General features: G+C 39.0%; 1 long non-coding RNA gene across 1 annotated transcript; it reads right to left on the bottom strand.

The window, feature by feature from the left end:
* Positions 1–9914: 9914 nt before the first annotated feature.
* LOC120974721 (uncharacterized) lies at positions 9915–11747 on the bottom strand. Its single transcript, XR_005770074.3, has 3 exons — positions 11123–11747; positions 10758–10871; positions 9915–10632 (listed from the first exon to the last, which is right to left on the bottom strand). It is a non-coding gene; the product is annotated as an uncharacterized lncRNA (long non-coding RNA).
* Between the last annotated feature and the right edge of the window lie 644 nt (positions 11748–12391).

Here is a 12391-nt window from a genome sequence, read left to right on the forward strand (position 1 = left end):
AGCGCTGTGAAAGAATAAAGTGTAAATAATATAAGGACATGCGGCCGCGCTTTTTATTGCATGCATACGGTATCAGTTAGTTTTCTGAATTATTAAGAAAAAACCGTGAACTTGAATAAGTTAATCAATTTAGAAAAATTTCATCATTTTTGCAGAAAAGTTTACAAATTTGGAAAAAGTTCATCAACTTGGAAACAAAGTTCATCGACTTGGGAAAAAAGTTCATCGAATTTGGAAAAGTTTATCGATTTTGAAAAAAAGTTCAAATATGAAAAAGAGTTCATCAATTTTGAAAAAGGGTTCACCGATTTTGAAAAAAGTTCATCAAATTTGAAAAAGAGTTCATGGATTTTCAAAAAGGGTTCATGAATTCGAAAAAGTTCCTTTTTTGGAAAAAAAAAGTTCACCAATCATGAAATAAATTCATCAAAGTTGGAAAAAGGTTCGTCAATTTTTATTAAAAAATCACAGAAAATCAAAAGGTTCTTCCAATTTGACAAAAAACTCACAAAACTTTCAAAAGATCATAGCTTTTTGAAAAAAATGCGTGTGCATTGGCAAAAGAAAAGTAAGTAAAATAAATGTAAATAATTGAAAAGAGAAATAAAAGTGAAATAAAAAACCATAACAAAGAGCGGTCCAGAAAAAAAACCCGAAAAAACCAGATTTTTTTTGGTTTTTTCATTTTTCTTTCCCTTTTTTGCTTTCTTTTTAATTTTTAACACATGTCTATTTTTTCATACACGTTCTACATTTTTAGTATACATCATGAATTTTTTTATACATATTTATTATTTTTCGTAAACATGATTACATTTTCAAAGAAATGTTTAGATGTTGATTGTTTTTCGGACGTGCCATACATTTCTGGTATACATATAAGGCCTTTTTTATATGTTTAATTTTTTGAAATACATTATTCAAAAATTTATACATGTTTTGAACACATTTTAGAGTACTTGTTAAACATTATTCTTAATATTACGAAACCTTTTTGAAGAAACTATGCGAACATTTTTTAACATTTTAGAAACAATTTTAAATGTCAAAAACATATTTGTTTTTCAAATGCAGGAATATTTTAAAAACATGCATTTTTTTAATGGTCGGAAGACAGTTTGTTGAATTACGTTTACATTTTATTACATTGTATATTATTTTAGAAAATTTCACGTACATATTACAAAGATGAAAAGATTTTTAAAATGTTATCAACATTTTTTAATGCTATCAACACTTTTTTAAAATCACACTAACAAACAATTTACACTGTGTTAACATTTTTGTAGTTTGTGGTTTACTAAAAAAGCAAGTATAAGTTTTGGAATATATTTTATCACATTTTTTCAAAACTATGAGCAAACAGATTGGAAAAGTAAATAAAATCAAACTAAAGTGCAGGAAGCTAATTCGGCCGGCTGACCTAGACGCTCGGTCTCGCGCAAGGCGATACACCGTGCCAGAGAGCTCCTCCCTCGCTCGTTTAGAGGGGGGCTCCTATTGAACGCCTTATGCGCTGGTTAGTAGCTCTGGCGTTCACTAGGCAGCAGAAAATGGACCGGCCCATAGAAGAACTATAAAAGATCAAATCGACAAAAATCGCAAAAAAAGAAAAAGTTTGTGGATTCAAAATATTCACGGATTAAAAAAATTCAGAGAAAATAGCAAAAAATTATTTAATTTGAAATTTTTCGCAAATTAAAAAAGTTCATCGATTTTCAAAAAGTTCACAATTTTTGTAAACAAATCATTTAATTTTGCAAAAAATTATTCAATTTGAAAGAAAGTTCACAGAAGTTTGGAAAAAGTTCATTTATTTTTTTTAAAAAGTTCATGGATTTGGAAAGAAACCTCATCAATTTGGAAGAAAAGAGCATGGATATTTTTTCAAAATCATACATTTGAAAAAATCAGAAATAAGGAAAAGTTGAAATTTAAACAAAAAATACAAAACATAAAATGAAAAGGTAAAAGTAAAGTAAAATGAAAAATAAAAATAAAAGAGAAATGAAATAAAGAACAAAATAAAAAAACCGAGCTATTAATCAGAAGATGTTTGGTGTCTCTAGTGGTTACTGTAGTAAGCGAGAAGTAAGAAATCGGGGGTTAAAATTTGACCCCGATCATATCCTGGCACTCGCACGGGCTAGACGGGTCGCGGCCCTATACTGCCACAATGCTCGATTGCTAGTTTGCCATGTTCAGTCGCTTGCTAGCACATTTTTTTTCTCTAAAAAATGTCTAAAAAATCTTTTTCTAGTTGGTTCAACATTCATTCTCCCCCCCTCGACTTTTGATCTGCTTTGCTGTCTAGATAGACCGTTTGTGAAATCAAAAAATGTTCGTAGATTTTTAAAAGGTTCATGAATTTGAAGAAAGTTCATGGTTTTGAAAAACAATCACTAATTTGAAGGGAAAAAATTTATGGGGTTTAAAAAAGTTTGGCAATTTTAAAAAAGTTCACGAATTCAAACAATACTTCATGAATTTGAACATTCACACATTTGGAAAAAATGAAAAACTAAAAAGGTGAAAAATAAATAAATACAAAAGACGAACAAAACCTATGTCGATAGAACCAAAATGGAAAAATAGCGATCGTAAAACTAGAACCTTTGAAGCTAATGGGCCTTGCCTTTACAAACCGATAGTCCAGCATGCATCTGGTGTATTAAGTTCATGAAAAAACGGAGTAATGCAATAAGAACGATGACATGACGTAGACAAGATTATCTTGTTATCCTTAATGGCAACGATCAATACGTGTCTTGCTGCCCCTTCTGTCACTGGGAAAGAACAGCGCACGACTGAACTCACCACAAAGCACCTCTTCCCATGTCAAGAAAAATCGATCTAGTCGGCCTAACTAAATCAAATATTCGAAGAAGAAATACGAGGCTATAAGTAATCATGCATATAAGAGATCAAAACTCAAATAACTTTCATGGATAAAATAGATCTGATCTTAAACTCAAAGTTCATCGGATCCCAACAAACACACCGCAAAAAGAGTTACATCAAATAGATCTCCAAGAGACCATTGCATTGAGAACCAAAACAGCGAGAGAGGAAGCCATCTAGCTACTAACTACGGACCCATAAGTCTACAATGAACTACTCATGCATCATCGGAGAGGCACCAATGAGAATGATGAACCCCTCCGGGATGGTGTCTAGATTGGATCTGGTGGTTCTGGAACTTGCGGCGGCTGGAATTGTGTTTCGTCAACTCCCCTAGGTTTTTTTATTTTCGGGGTATTTATAGAGCAAAGAGGCGGTGCGGGAGGCGGCCGAGGTGGGTTGTGCTCCCCTCGGAGCCCCCCTCTGGTACTTCTTTGGCCCAACAGGTGTCTTCTGGTCCAGAAAAATCTCCAAAAAGTTTCGCTGCATTTGGACTCCGCTTGGTATTGATTTTCTGCGAAGTAAAAAACAAGCAAAAAACAGCAACTGGCACTGGGCACTATGTCAATAGGTTAGTCCCAAAAAATGGTATAAATTTGCTATAAAATGATTGTAAAACATCCAAGAATGATAATATAACAACATGGAACAATAAAAAAAATTATAGATACATTGGAGACGTATCAGGCGGTTCGCGGGATCATCATCGACGTTCGAGGGATTCCAAGTACGATCTACACCGACTCGTCTACTTTCCCTACACTCCGGAGTCCGTAACGATCGTTGACCCAAACCTGATATGCATCTTCATATTTTTCCTGGGTGTTCTTAGGGCGATTTTGTTTTGTTTTCTACTATGTTTCCCAACAAGCTCTTCATCATCTGAATCAGGAGCCCACAAAATCATCAGACTCAGACAAGTCATCATCAGAGTTGTATGTTTGTTTCCCTTTGTCTTGATTGCTAGGCTCAACTTTCTCTTTCCCTTTGTGCTTTGCTTTCTCATTTTATTTCTTCTCATGTTTATTCTCAGGTTCATCCTCATCTACAGTATCTGCATACAAATAATCATCACCATCTCCTATCTCATTGTCACTGTCCACAAGCACACGAGGGTCCTAATCTTCATCATCTGTATCACTTGGTACATCCTCTGCTTCCATTGCATAGTTGAAATGGTTCTGCCTGGCACTCCTCATCATTCTTGTGTTTCCACCAGCATCATCTTCTTGCACATCATCTGCCTGTTCTTCATCCCTTTGATTACCCGCATTTGTCTATGATGATGCCCTCCTAACAAACTCAAACTGTTTCACATCATCATCTGCATCAACCTCAGGATAGACAACTTGTATAGGAATAGGTGCCACAATATCTTCCTGTCCTTTTTCCATGCTCTGCTTTTGCCTGGACTGCTCCATGCTTTGCTTCCGCCTCAACTTCTGCATTCTCTACATTGTTATGCACTCTCCTTGGTGGGCTGAAAACTGGAGGCAGATTAGCTCTTGGGTGGTTCACAACATCATCATCAGACAGGTTAGCATGGAAGCTATCATCATGATCCAAATAAAATGCTGAAAAAGTGGTGGCCAATTCAACAAACATCTTCATTCTGTCGGTTTGTTCATAACTAATTGCACTCAGACCATTTGTGCTAAGTGTAAGGATGGGGACACAGTAGAAAACCTTAAGCCTCCATGCCATCTCATAACCTACTTCCTCAACAAGATTTTCAATCATAATAGGTGACCAGATGACCTTTTCCATATGATCATAGCAAATGACACGACCATTTACATAAGAATTGTTCCTGTCATGCCCAAGAAAAAAATCCACCATGGTTGATCCCCATGGAGAAATTGGTGCTTCGACGACCTGATACACCAACATAAGTACAACATGCATCACAATCAATGAGAGCTTGAATTTGTTAAACACTCTAAAACCCTAAGCCCCAATTGCCTTAACCCCCAAATCATGTGTCATAGTATGACAATGCGGCCCTAAAACGGGGATTTTTTATGATCAAAACGCAAAAAAGCTCGGGTTCCAGGGGCGGATATTGTAATACCCCGGGGTTTACAAAGTTCAATTCTGAAATAATCCAGGGATGTTGACCAAGCTTTGAACTTTTGATTACACGCCTTATGGAAAAACCGAGACAGTAGTTTGGACGTGGCTATCGAGCGCCCAGGCGCTTATTCACGAGATCCAGCGCTCTTACTATATAAGGAAAATGCAACCGGTCCATCTATATACGTTTCCAAAAAAGGAAACATCCTGGTCCCTGTCACTACCTTTCCCATGCCCACGTGACCATGCTACGTTAACAAGTAAATCAGCCCAGATCTTGTCTCCACGTGCATTTATTTGGGGCTCAAAACACGTTAAAAGTCGTAACTTTTGATTCAAGCGTCAAAATCCAGTTCCGTTTTCACCGTTGGGTTTCTCACGATGAGTTCTTCAAAACTAGATCCCATTTGAGTAGGTTTCGTCAAACTTTTTTTCAGGGCAATTTTGAGTGCGATTGAGGCAACTATAGTGCTATAGGGAAGCAACTTCTTCCTTTTGGCCTAGTAGGACTACCAATAAGTTGGTTCGCGTAAAAATGAGAAAAATCACACAAAACACATGGCACCTTTAGTGCTACATACAAAGAAACTTCACTGCACTATGTGTATCTGTGAATTTTGCTAACACTATCCCAACTTGTTTAGTATGGTTGCTCAATTGTCTTTTGTTGATGGTTAGTTGTCTATGGTTGATATTCAGTTTCCTATAAGTACTATATATTGCCTACCATTGATGTCAATTGCCTGCTATTGGTAATTAGTTTCCTACTATTGCTGCTCAGTTGCTTAACTTTATAAAATAGTTGCCTAGAATATTTTGAAGTTGTTTATCATTGTTTTTCTAAGTTGCCTACAAACACTCTGAAGTTGCCTAGATTCACCACCAAGTTTCCTACCATAACTAGCAATAACAGACACAAGAGCATTAACAACAGACGACTTCATAGTGTTATAGGCAATTTAGAAACAACGACATAGGAGCATGAACAATAAAAACCTTAGAAGTACCGGTAAAGAAGTTAGAGGAATGTTAAACAAAATTAATTAGGACACAAAATGTAGTGAAGTTGTCTATTTTTAGCACTATAAAGATGCTTCTAATAGAAGGAAAGTTGGTTATGAAGGTGACGTGATGTTATCTGCCTCTGTTTCAAAGTTGTTCTCTATTACTACTTAGTTGCTTACTATTGCTAATTACTTACTTTTAATGAAGTGAAGTTGCTTATGTTTAGCACTAAAGTTGCCTTATCTAGCATTAAAGTTGCTTTTGAAAAAAAAATCAAAACATATCTAGGTGGGGTTTAATTTTGAAGAGCTCGTCACGACCTGGCTAGCCAACACGCGTGCACTCAATAGCGTTGGCGGGCAGACTCCCCCAGAAAAGGAAAGCACAAGGATCTCACACCATCCATCCCACATAGTTTAGAAAATTGGAATCATGATAGACGACTTAGATCCCACAAAAACTTTTCGACATTGTAGTCAACTTAGGTCCCTTGATGGACAACCTCCATAGTATTGTAGGCAATTGAGGATCACTCGTAGGTAACTTCGTAGCGATGTAGGTAAACTTGGTTTGTGTGGTAGACAATTTAGAAGCCATGTTATGCAACTTCCGCTCTATGGTAAACAACTTTAACAGTATGGCAGGCAACTGAGCTATTTACAACTTATTTTTTGGTATGCAACTTAGCAACCATGTTAACTACCTATTACACTACTGCATACAACTAATTAGGAGGCTACTAGGCGAATTCAGTTATACACAGGGTGCAATTCATCTAGCATCGGAGTGGCTCATGTTTAGCACTAGAGTTGCATCATCTAGCATCAAAGTTGCCTTTGAAAAAAAATCATCAAAACGTATTCATATGAGATCTAATTTTGAAGAGCTCGTCATGAGAAACCCAACGGTGAAAACGGATAATAATTCGGACACATGGTTTAAAAGTTATAGTACACTGGAATTAATGAATGCTACGTCATTGCTGGGTTCAGATGGTTGATCAGATGAGGTGGAGAAAAATCAATGGACTTTCCATATATAAAATGGGTGGGTGAGCAGTTTTCTAAATCTGAAACTGATTTGTCCCATTTTGCAATCCATGCGCGTGCGCTCGACGACGTAATAGCGCAGCTGCACTTTTACGCATTTGGGCAGTAGTTTAGTTCGCCTCGCCGAGTAGTTCCAAAACATGTATTAATTTGTCCAAGACGGAGTCCGGATAAATATTTGGCGAGTCAGTCAATTACAATTTGGATTATTTCGGGAACTAGTAAACATGCACGTGCAATGCACGTCTCAAATTTAAAATCTGAATACCCAACTTACATCTCTTATCCTGCATGTACAATGATACGGGATAAATGTAATAATAATTCTCAGATCAATGTTGAAGCAATCATAGTCATATATTATATGTTAATTCATTTTGATAACTTGCATTAAGCAGTAGTACTGCACTCATTTGTCCACGTAGACCAAATGTACCACTCGGGTCTGACACAACATAAAAAGCACCACCACTTTTAATACAATCAATTTCCTCCATCCATAGTGACCAGATCCAGTTGCTAAGGATTTACGTTAGATTAGACCTGCAGTATTATTGCTATTATGCCTAGTTACTCCCTTAACACCGTCAAACTGTCCCTTGCCGCATCTCATTGTCTTCTTATTACGAGCACATCATACCAGGACCCTGGTCACCACTAGTAAAAAAGAGGCTTCCATACGCCCCCCATTAGTCCTCAAAACAATCGAACCGCGATAAAAGGGGCCTTTAGTCGCGGTTCGGGAGGAGACCCGCGACCAACTATCTGGGTCCAGCGCGCTCGGTCGACAGCTGGCGGACGGGAGGGGCTTTAGTCCCGGTTGGCCTGGCCAACCGGGACTAAAGGTCCCCGAAGGCCTTTAGTCGCGGTTGGCCAGGCCAATCGGGACTAAAGGCCCATCCAGCTGACGGACGGGAGGGGCTTTAGTCCCGGTTGGCCACCCGAGATTGAATATATATTATATATTCCTCTTGAATTCTTCTTGTTTGAAATTTCATATGCATGTATATAGTAGCGTAGAATATGTGTACTGAAACTTCATCAAAATTAAAATAAAACACAAAATAAAATATATAAAAAATAAAACACTCCAAACTAAAAAGAAACCAGGTTTAGGGGGGCTAAAACCCTAAACCTGCGGAGGAGGCCTTTAGTCCCGGTTGGCCACGAGAACCGGGACTAAAGGTCCTCCGCCCCGGCGGACCACTGGCGCCCACGTGGACGGGCCTTTAGTCCCGGTCAGCCACAAGAACCGGGACTAAAGCCTTTAGTCGCGGTCCGTAAGAGGCGCGACTAAAGGGGGGTCTTTAGTCGCGCATATTTAGTCCCGGTTGCACAGCCGGGACTAAAGGCTGTTGCGAACCGGGACTAAAGGGCTTTTTTCTACCAGTGCACGTTTCCGATCTCCCTTTGGCCCGACAAAGCTCGCCTCTGTGATCCCAACTACTGCAATCCTTCGAATAAGTTCCTGTCAACTTGTTCAACAATGTTGATTTCCCAAACAGAGGACACACCGCAAAACAACATATGCATCTCCACTTTTTATCACATTGCATCCCTCACCAGCACAACCACCACCGTTGCGGTCTTCGTAGGAGTATAAGCAACTCCCTCTATAATTTTGCAAGTATTTCACATCAGTTGGTAATCAACTAATCATGGATAATACAGTATAAACTAAAAAACCATGAATTTCATTGCCCTCTTATACAGAAAAATACATATTATAGATCCGAATTTTACATAGTCCTGATGCCCCTTTTATGCCTCTTAAGAAAAAGGCTACAAAACTGAGAAACAACATTTCAAAATACAAATACCTAGTCGGAATGACCCATTGGTGGCATCATATATAATATGTGGAGATTTATAATTACACTAAAATATGTGACATACCTTTACAGAAATAGTCTTTTTAAATGTATATGAACCCACGTTAAAGAACATATAACTGGCTTAGGTTGGATCATTGTTTAGTCCTAGACATGCCCATTTTGCAAAGATGGCCTCGATGAAAGCGCCAAATATTTTCCTCATGTAAGAACTTCTTACTCAAATGACCAGTACTCACCTTTCTTTATCTAACTTGCAACACTATTGATCACCATCTAGAGGTCGTAGGCCAAATTGAACGACATAATAGAGAATAACCAACAACTTTAATGTAGGACAACTTAAATGGCTGCTGGTAATGATATTTGTCATTGTTCTGTGAAGCACATGAAAGCTGTTGGTTAGACAAAAACTGTTGAGTCGAGATGCGAATAAGGAGAATCATCAACTGATGTAATTTTGTAGGAGTATAATTTTCGCGTACAAATGTGCGAATAAGGAGAATCATCATTCTTCAGTAGAGTTGTGTTGAGCAAATATGAAAGAACCCTGCCATGCTACGGGAATGCATCCCAAAGAATGAGAATCTGCTAACTTAGTGTATACCTTATAAAATCATTTCGGTCATCCGCTGAGCAATCTTGCCTTGGCTTTGTGTACTTTCCAAGAAATGCCTCGTATCTAGTCTACACTACTATTAAAAGAGCACCATTTTCACCTGAATCGATCAAAAAATCAACTTGTTCATCTGTCCATTCATCTAGCTTCACAGAGCACCTAAAATAAACAGGGTTCTACTCAAACACCAGAAACGAATAGTTGAACCACCAAACATTATATCTGCACTGGCCACCTGACATTATGATCACTTGTCGTATCTAATACATGAAAAAATAGTATACTAAGAATATTAGAAAGAGTAATATTATCTCGAGGGGAAGGAAATAATATTAGGAATGTCAATCATATATGTGCACGACATCTTTCGCAAAAAGCCTATGATCTAATTCTGTTTGTCAAAAGACGCTTGCTTCAGAATTTATTTATTTATTTGCTAATATATGGGTGTGGCTCCATGCAGGTGTTTATCAACTTACAAACAACTGTACAACCTAGAAAGTAAGTTGAAACTTGAAACATCTGCTTTATTGTCTATTGCCTGACAACCTTCCACACTGGGACAGTAGAAATCGCTAGGACATGAAAATATCAAAGGGTCCCTACAAGTTCTAAAGTAAGCCTCATGGTTGCACTTGCCTAGTTTCAGAAAGGGCTAGCGAATAAAAGCCCAACTATATAACTGAAAAGTCTAATCCATTACTCCCTCCGTCCGTGAATAAGTGTACATCTAGTTTTTTTCTAAGTCAAAGTCTTAAAACTTTGACCAACTTTATAGAGAAACGTACCAACATTTATGGCACTAAATTAGTATCGCTAGATTCGTTTTCGAATGTACTTTCATAATATATCAATTTGATGTCATATATGCTACTATTCTTTTCTATAAAGTTGGTCAAAATTTTAAAATTTTGACTTAGTACAAAAGCTAGATGTACACTTATTCGCGGACGGAGGGAGTATTAGCCAACATCTCATACGGCTGAATTTAAAATCATTCCAAGTAAGAAGAAATAAAACTGAAAATGGAAGGACACTACTGACAAATAGCTAGCAATACATAGATATTGTGGCTACCTTGGAAATGTGCACCCCCAGGTTTGTATGAGCTCCAGAACACTTGATACAAATGAACACGCCAAAAGTTAATGATCTGCAAAGACAGCAACATTTGAAGATTGAGAATAATGCGAAACACTCAGTCTCAGATACCATGCTGGACAAAAGTTTTACCTTATCTCATAAGAAAATAAGAAATACACAGTGTTGTAACTTAACTGTGTCGCTGCCGTCAACCCCGGCAAGGCTGAGAAGTAGCTCCCACGCCCTGGCGCCAAGGCTGCCATCATGGAAACGACGTGGACGGTGGCGGCAGAATTGCGGCGAACATAACTTATCATTATCAATTCAGAGAAGAAGCAGATAAAAGATTAGAACCAAATATACCTGGAAAATGTATATCAGCTATAGAATATTGGCTGCAAGCCAAATAAATAAGCATACTTTGCCAGATGATAACCAATTAAGAAGCAAAAAGAAGCAAAAGTTGAGGGCAGACCAGAGCATCTATATATACGTGTATCAATCCGAATAAAGATGGTGCAGTAGTTTTTCAGACACAATGATATGGAGATGTTACTCACATTTTCGGACAGCTTTGTAGAAGGTCATTGTAGCTCGGATTTTTCAATCCATCTCCAAATAAAACAGAACTGCATCCCAGTGTAAGACAACAAGCTTATTGCAGATTTGAAAACATCAACTGAAGACCCCTTTACCCCACCAGGCCCATTGTAACTTGTACGCAGAGGTACTCCAATCCTTAGAAGCTTCCCACGACAATGTTAGATGAGAGATTGAAAAAACACAGTAGCACGCATGATCTTCCTTGCAGAACTATCATCAAACACCCAGCGTACAACGACTCACATGTTTTAACTCAACTGGTGGAGAGGAAGTAGGGCCTTGAGAGGGATGTAGCGTACCAGGCCTTCTTGCTCCTCCTGTGGAGGCGTGGAGGCGATCCAGACCGAGTTCCCGAGGCCAGTGTCGCAGGCGTCATGGAGCGCGGCGGCAGCGACCACCACGGCCGATGAAAGAGTACCTACATGGGCGGGCAAGTGCGCCGGAGTGGGGCTTATGGTGGCGGCCTCGTCTCGAGGAGGCGGCGGAGATGGTGGCAGCACGCACGCAGCGTGTGGGGGCGGCAGAGGAGAGCAACGGCGTTGGGCTCGCATGGGGGAGGCACGAGAGTGCGGCGGCGCTGGGCTCGCGTGGAGGCGATAGGGCGGGGCGGTGGGGAGGGAGGGAGGGCAGCACGATTGGGGAGAGAAAGAAAAGGATCGTGGGTATGGGGCGAGAAATTAGGGATATCGATCTCATTAGCCCGATTCGGGTGGAATCCATCGGCTGTTGCGGGCGAGGCCGCGAGATCGTGGACGCGGAGATTGGGCAGACGACGAGTCTGCTCGGCAAAACATTGGATCTGAGCCGTTTGATCTGGGTGGCAGATCATTAACGCAATATGAGCAGTAGGATATGTTTAGATTGATTTGATCGGAAGGTCTTGACTATGTTGTGTACAGTTTGTTGTGTGGCTTTAGGAGAACTTATGTTTGCTCTTTTAATAATAGTGTAGAGGAAGGTCTTGATTATGTTGTTTACAGTTTGTTGTGTGGCTTTAGAAGAACTTATGTTTGCTCTTTTAATAGTAGTGTAGATGTAGATGTAGATGTAGAAGTGTAGATGTAGATAATTATAATAATAATAAGGAACAGTCATGTTCGGATAATGATTGAGGCGGAGGAAATAAATAAATAGAAGTAAGGTCATCTCTTTCCTGTGCGTCACGCATAAACAGATCGTTCGTTTCCCCAACACCTGAGTCGCCGCCACCTCCGCTGCCGCTGTCG

The sequence above is a fragment of the Aegilops tauschii genome, chromosome 2 (assembly GCF_002575655.3).
Source record: "Aegilops tauschii subsp. strangulata cultivar AL8/78 chromosome 2, Aet v6.0, whole genome shotgun sequence".
NCBI lineage: Eukaryota > Viridiplantae > Streptophyta > Magnoliopsida > Poales > Poaceae > Aegilops > Aegilops tauschii.